The sequence below is a fragment of the Astatotilapia calliptera genome, chromosome 23 (genome assembly GCF_900246225.1).
Source record: "Astatotilapia calliptera chromosome 23, fAstCal1.2, whole genome shotgun sequence".
Taxonomy (NCBI): Eukaryota; Metazoa; Chordata; class Actinopteri; order Cichliformes; family Cichlidae; genus Astatotilapia; species Astatotilapia calliptera.
The window spans coordinates 23,012,283-23,019,449 of NC_039323.1; the positions used below are offsets into that span (position 1 = coordinate 23,012,283).

A 7,167-nucleotide genomic window follows, 5' to 3' on the forward strand; every position below is an offset into this window, starting at 1 on the left:
CGGACCGAGTGGAAAGTGCGTGGAGGACTCAGGTGCAGACACGAGTGATAAGGAAGTGGACTTAAACAAAAGCGAGCCTTTTATTGTGGCTGATGAATACAACAGAAGCAAACCAGAATAAGGGCAGCACAAGAGCAATAACTAAACAGAAACCTAAACTGGGAATAAACTAAGGTAAGGCTATGACTTGGAATATAATAGACCGGGCATGGAAACACGGAGGGTGGGAACACAGGTGACACTGATAATCATAACAAGACACGGCAGGAGTGGACGTAACACTGATGGGAGATGGGCAAAGTAAAGCAGGAAGTACACAGAGGTTCAAACAGGAGGAGAGAGAGCACGGGGAGAACGCAGACATAACGGGCTGGGGAAAACATAGAATAAAGCACAAAGAGAGACGAGGGCTCATAAATACACAGAGGGGCACACAGGGGGTAAGAGTCACGAAGGGAAAACACATAAGGAACAACGTAACAGATCAACCCAGGAAGCATGGCCTAAATAAAGAACAAAATACAAAAATACATGAAAACTAAGAATACTGGGCCCACATGGCCCAGGACCATGACAAATAGGCTCTCCGTACTTCTGAGTTTGCACATGTGCAGTGTGGAAGTTTGATCATCCGCCATTTTCAACTGAGACTTGCATATGCTTAGCATCCTGGATAGAATCCATCGCCATCTGAGGATTATTTGGTAAGTTCAACAATTTAAGGATGACAAATTTGATTAATGTATACTAACTGATACACATCTGACACTTTCGGGAATACTTTTGCATTTTTTTTAAACAAATGATGCCTGGCAAATTTTTTAACACTCTAGCTTGTATACCTCTCTCACATGTTAGAAGTATGAAAACATTTAACAAATATTGTTGAACCTGCTTCGGTGTAATTTTCCAAAATCTTTTGCGATTCTTGTTAAGATGAGACTTGCCTACTAAGACCGACAGTTTTAAAATTACTCCCAACATCTACCGCACCTGCTCCCTGACATCAGTAATGACCACTCGGAGCGCCAGCGATCCTGTAGTTTGAAGAATGAAATGAATGTGTAGTGTATTTTAGAAATGTGCATCAATTAAGTTGCTACATTGTTTGAAAGAATTCGACTCCATGTTGATTTCTGGTTTAGTGTCAGAAATCTTCACTGAAGAAGCTTCACTTTTCTTTCCAAGCTCCTTAGACTACGATGACCTGGATGACTGTGAACCTTCACAGACTTATTGTTATCCACAAAATGTCATGATAGGATTTTAAGTCCATATTGCCCAGTTCTAATCTTCTATTTAATTTTAATATTTTTAGGGGCACAATTATTAAATATATTGTTGAACAATCTAGAATTGATTAAAGCAAAAATGAAAGCTTTCACGTAATGTCAAAATTGAAAAGCTTCGATTTTTGGGTTCATATATTTGTTAATCTGACACAGAGGAGTCAGTGCCTTACCAATCATGAACCTCACTGCACATCACTGATGTGAGTTATGAAACATTGCTTAATCACATATCTGCTATGTGTTAATATTTTTGACTTTGTTTTGTAAAGAGGTTGAAAGGAACCAAAATAGGAAACTTCTCTCATATTGAGTTCTTATCTCCACCAGAATCCCAGCGTTGATGTTTGACAGGAATGCATTCTGAAAGCTGTCTGTGTCTACTTAAATGAAAAGCCAGATGACCTGTTCAAGGAATTCTTGGTAAGTTAAAAAAGGAAAACGATCAGTTATTTTCCTTTTTTAAATTTGGGATTGGAAATGGAAGGTGGACTTACTTGTCCATATGTATATGTACGCAATTAACTTATCTTTTTTTAATTTTTATTTAAAGGATGTGGATCTTGGTGCAAGCAGAGAAACAGAGCAGCTGACGTTGGGAGTCTATGTTGTCAGACATGAGAGCAAACTCTGCAGATACACCTGAGGACATTGGTGTCATCATAGAAGGATGCACTGTGCTGCAAGCTCTTAGTGATGTGGCAAAGGGTTGTGCCCTCCTGCTTGGACTAATCTATAGTCTAAATCTGAGCTACCCAAAGCACCTGAAATACACATTTGAATTTCTTCAGAAGGTGCTGATGGAGTTGGATGGGAACAACCTATCCATGAAGGTGCAGGTTCTGAAAAACAAACTGCTTGAGTGAAACAGCCTGCAGTGAACTATAGAGGACACTGAACTTTAAGGTTCTCGAACCCTTCTCCTTGCACTTCATAAACTGTTCAGTTTGAATTGCCACAAGAACTTCTGCAAGGCCTTTCACTTTTCTGCGTTCTTTGTTCTTGAACCTTTACCAACATCCAACTACACTGAAAAAGACTGCTCCTAACTTTGGACTTCAGTTTAAGTTTTGAAGCAAAGGTTATTTTTGTAAATATGGACAAAAATGACACTAAAGTAATTTCTACCAGCTGTTTGCAGGGCTGTATTGTGGGCTTTTCATTGTAGCCCAATCAAGTTTACATTAAGTCATGTTAATGTTAAAAATGTTGGAATCACAACACTTTCCAGTTTTAATCATTTCAGTTTAACATGACATTCTTTATCTTGTCTTCCTGCACCTAAAATGCACTTGAATATATGTAAAGATTGTTTGGGGAAAAAGATCTAGAAGCATTTGAATTGCTCAAAGTGTGCTTCAACAAGTTTTACACAAAGTGTTATTAAAGTTAGGTTAACTGAATAAACTTGTGTTCGATTTATTTAATTTACAAACTTAAATAGACTAAGTTGCAATTCTGTTAAAGTGATTTAATCCTATAGTTTCAGTAGAGCGTGTTTTGGGTGAGTAGATTTATCAGATTTACTTAAAATTTGTTGTTCAAATTAAATATATCATACATTTTATATTTCACTAACCCAGTTGTGTTGGAACCGGTTGACATACTGGGTGGAGTAAATACAACATGTTATTTCTCAAAGTAAGTACAGCTTGTTTTGGTTGAGTAGGTTTTATTTAGTCTTCTCAATTTAAATCAACAAGGTTAGTTATATCAACATTATGATATTCAGCTAATACAACATGATTCTTTTGATTTGCATTTAATTATCCAAATCTTATCAGATGTACTTAAAATTTGTTGTTCAAATTAAATATATCATACATTTTATATTTCACTAACCCAGTTGTGTGGAACCGGTTGACATAACTGGGTGGAGTAAATACAACATTTTATTTCTTAGAGTGAAGGTCTAGCTCGATGGCTGTGTAAGCAAACAGTTAAAGGAAGTAGGGGATCGACGGTCCTTTGCATGGACACAGATACCAGCTAATATTTGCTATCATACGAATAAAATACTAGAAATACTAACCCTAACCCTTTCCAAACAACTGCATTCAAAATGCTCCAAAAACACCACAAACATAAAGGGGCGATCAGTCCAGCAATTAGATGTGGTGACCAGTGGCATTCAGGTTAATATGATTTTTAACACCCAGAGAGTTCTATTGACCAAACCAGGCTTGGTATCAGGTGGTAAACACATTTATTTGTGCTATTAAATCAGGCATTAACATGGGCGCCTATGGGGGTTAACTCACTTTTGAAGCCCTTTTTTCATTTTTAACCTGGTTTATAAGTTTCTGCTTGGTCTAAACTTATTTGAACCTTAATCAAAGATGTGTAAAATCCTGTGTATTTCTATATCTAAATGAATAAAAAGAATAAAAGTCATGACTGGAGGGTATGTCTATCCTTTTCACTTGTAAAAGTCATTTAAGGTCATTTATAGATTTTTAGAAATGCACTGGCAAGCAGTGACTTCCTGAATCTCCTGAAAAGGATCATTCTGGTTACACAGGCTTACATACAGACTTTTATGAAGGCAAACATAAATACACAATTAAAACAAGTGTAAGAGTCTCACTATCCATTTGTAATAAATACATATTACTGGTTATGAAGATGCCGGTGCTGCTAATGTAAAGAAATATTGTATTTGTGGATGTGTATGATGAGCTATGTGGGTTTTTTGCAATCTCTGTCTCTCTCTCTGTGTAATTAGATTTTTAAACGTGTAAAGGATTCTCTAAATATGCTCTGAGATTTGTGGATGTGTACAAAAAGTGCGTAAATATGTATTCAGAATGTGCGCGATTACAACCCAGACCGCCAAAAAGTTGGGACACTGTGTAAAATGTAAATAAAAAAAGAAAACAATTTGCTAATCTCATAAAACCAGATTTTATTCAGAGTAGAAAAAAACATATCAAACATGTAAACTGAGAAAGTTTTAAAGAAAGGTCTTCTAGAGCATCCGCTCTACTTTTAACAACAGTCTGTGAACATCTGGGAACTGAGGCGAGCAGCTGATGGACTTTTGGGAGAGGAATTTTGTCCCATTCTTTTCTGGTAGAGGATCCTAGCTCGACATTCCTGGATCTTCTAGGTCGTATTTTTGGTTTCATGATGCTCCAAATGTCCTCAACTGGTGAAAGGTCTGGACACCAGGCAAGCCAGTTCACCAACTAGAGTTTCCTACTATGAAGCCACGCTATTGTAAGTTTAACATCATCTTCCTCAGGGCTGTACAGTGCAATATATACATTGCATATGTGATGAAAAAAACTGTCTGTGCCATAAATGGTCTTGCATACGCTCGCGCAACAGCTTTGCTACCCACTTAGTTTTATTGTGAAGCCATGGTACGTCACAATGCTACAGAGTAGTAGCAATGTAGTGTGTTGTGGTAGTAAATTGTTATCATGTCAGTGTTATTAGCCTTGACTTCTAAAAAAATTCCCACAATTCCTTTTATGTTTATCTCCAATCCACTGGTAGATAGGTTAGGGTAGGGTAGCCGCTCAGAGAATCTAATGGAATTTAAAAGCTGTACTTTGACTGTTTCAAGTGATGTTTTAAACCTTTAAAGGAAAACAGGCTCATCAGGATGAAACTAAAACACAACCTTCCAGGCTCATCAGGATGAAACTAAAACACAACCTTCTTGTCACACATACTTTCTTGTATGTGTGACAAGAAAGTAAAAGTTGGCTGATTAAGAAGCAACTTTAATTTTTTTCAATACTGCTCAGAAGCAGCAAAAAAGAGTAAATTAGACAATCCTTACGTTGTGGGAAGCAAGATATTTAAAAGAGAGAATATTATGCTTGTGTTACGTTTTGGTAGCACAAGCATAAAGCATAAGACTTTTTGGTCTGTGCTACAAAGCTAGCAACTTTTGTACCATTAGTGGTACAAGCTAACAAAGTTATTTTACAGCCCTGGTCTTCCCTAAAAAAAGACAGCATCTGCATGGGAGCCCTAAAACCTGTAAATACCTTTCCATATTGCTGGTGTCTTTCCACATGTGCAAGGTGCCAGTTCCATAGGTTGTCATACCATTAGAAAGGCAGGCTTTTGACCTCAGAGATAATAAGAAGCTGGATGGTCCCTCTCCACTTGAGACCTGAGGACACGGTAGCTATGTTTTCCAAAAACAATTTCATATTTTATTTGTCTAACCACAGAAGAGTTTTCCACTTTGAAGCATTCCCAAAAGATCGGAGGCATCAGGTGTAGATTTTTGGCATTGTCTCTTGCACACAGAGATTTCTCCAGATATTCAGACTCTTTTGATGCTATTTTGTACTGTAGATGATGAGAATGTCTCCACAACTTACTAGACAAAGTTTCTGCAGTGATTTCCAAATCACTGCAGAAACTTTGTTAGTTACTTTTCATACTGGTTCCCATTTTTTTTTTGAATTGGGATCATAAATCTATAAAAGAAGATGTTCAAATTTGGGTGTGCTGTGATTCATAAATGTGTGGAGAAAAATGTAAACTGTGTAAAATTTCTGACACTAATTAATACCTGTATGCACATTTATATTTTTTTTACATATGCACAATTATATTTTGTAAGTGTGTACGCATGGATTCTAAATATACGTTAGCACATTCCTATAGACAGGTTTACAAACATGACTGCACACACACAGTGAGATCCAGGAACACACCTCTCCATGTAGATTTGCTGGTAATTCTGCCACAACAATACCAGCAAAAAGCTGCTTACCTGGGAACAAATTCCTGAAAATAAATACTCATCATCTGATGGGTTGTCAGTAAAAAGTAAAACCAAAAACATTAATTAGCCAGCAGATTTTAGGAAAAGAGGTGTTTTTTTTCTCCTTCTGTTAAACACAACTTCTAAAAGTACCCAGCAATCACAATAACCATGACAACAGTGATGACCAGCTACGTTGACCAGCACGTATTTGCATTTCATTTGTTAAACACCTGCTCTCTCCCACTCGTGCCACCTAACAGACCTTTCTGACGCCATCTCCTCCCAACTTTCACTCCCAGTTTCAAATGGGATCTGAAGCTAAAAGTATACCCTGTCATCTTTAGCTTGTAATTGCTCGACTTGCCGTTGGCCCTTCGTTCTCCCGGGCTCCAGCAATTACAGAAATACAATGAGGCTTGGCTTTTCTCGCGGGGTGTAGAATGTATATACTAATTCGCAATAAAGTGCTACAGCTGTCAGTGCATTTTCTGCTCGGTTACTTCAATAAATTGGAACTCCGAGTAGGGAAAAAAAACGGGAATATCGTATTATGTGCTCCCCATTCCCCGCTACACGTGCGCAGCCCTCTCTTGCAAACACAATTTGAACAATTCCATTTTCCTCCGATGAGGAAATGTGACTTTTTCATTTCAGAGGCAGACAAACGCTGATGCCCCAGCACCCTAATAATGGATTTCACTTCTGAAGAAACAATTATGAGGGGTCTAGAAGTAAAACAGCACAGTGGTGATATGTTTTATTTTCAAATTATGTAAATTGACAGGAACAAAAGGGTTTGATTACAGTTGGTGACCTTTTTCTTTGTCTTGTAGAAGGGCCCATACTGAACGCGTTGTGCTCCTGCTCATGGTGCTTTGAACAACTATTGTTAAGTATCAGTGATGGCCAAGGCCAGCTGGAGGGTCAGAGTCATTTGCAGATGATTAGTTTCCCCCCAAATCCTGCCTGATTTGCTGCAATCTCTTCACCCTTTCTCCGCATTTCCAATTTCTATCACTCACATCCGTTCCCAACAGCTCGTCTTGGAATCCGAGCCGACCAGAACCCATGAAGAAGAAGAAGAAGAAGAAGAAGAAGGAGCCAGGTCACAATCCAGCAATGGTGCCGGAAGCGTCTGAAATC

The 7,167-nt window shown here is 38.0% G+C and overlaps 1 long non-coding RNA gene across 1 annotated transcript; it reads left to right on the forward strand.

Annotated features, from left to right (window-relative positions):
- The first annotated feature begins 591 nt into the window (after positions 1-591).
- LOC113016720 (uncharacterized) lies at positions 592-2,508 on the forward strand. The gene is made up of 3 exons (XR_003271294.1): positions 592-704; positions 1,620-1,712; positions 1,843-2,508. It is a non-coding gene; the product is annotated as an uncharacterized LOC113016720 (long non-coding RNA).
- The last annotated feature ends 4,659 nt before the right edge of the window (positions 2,509-7,167 follow it).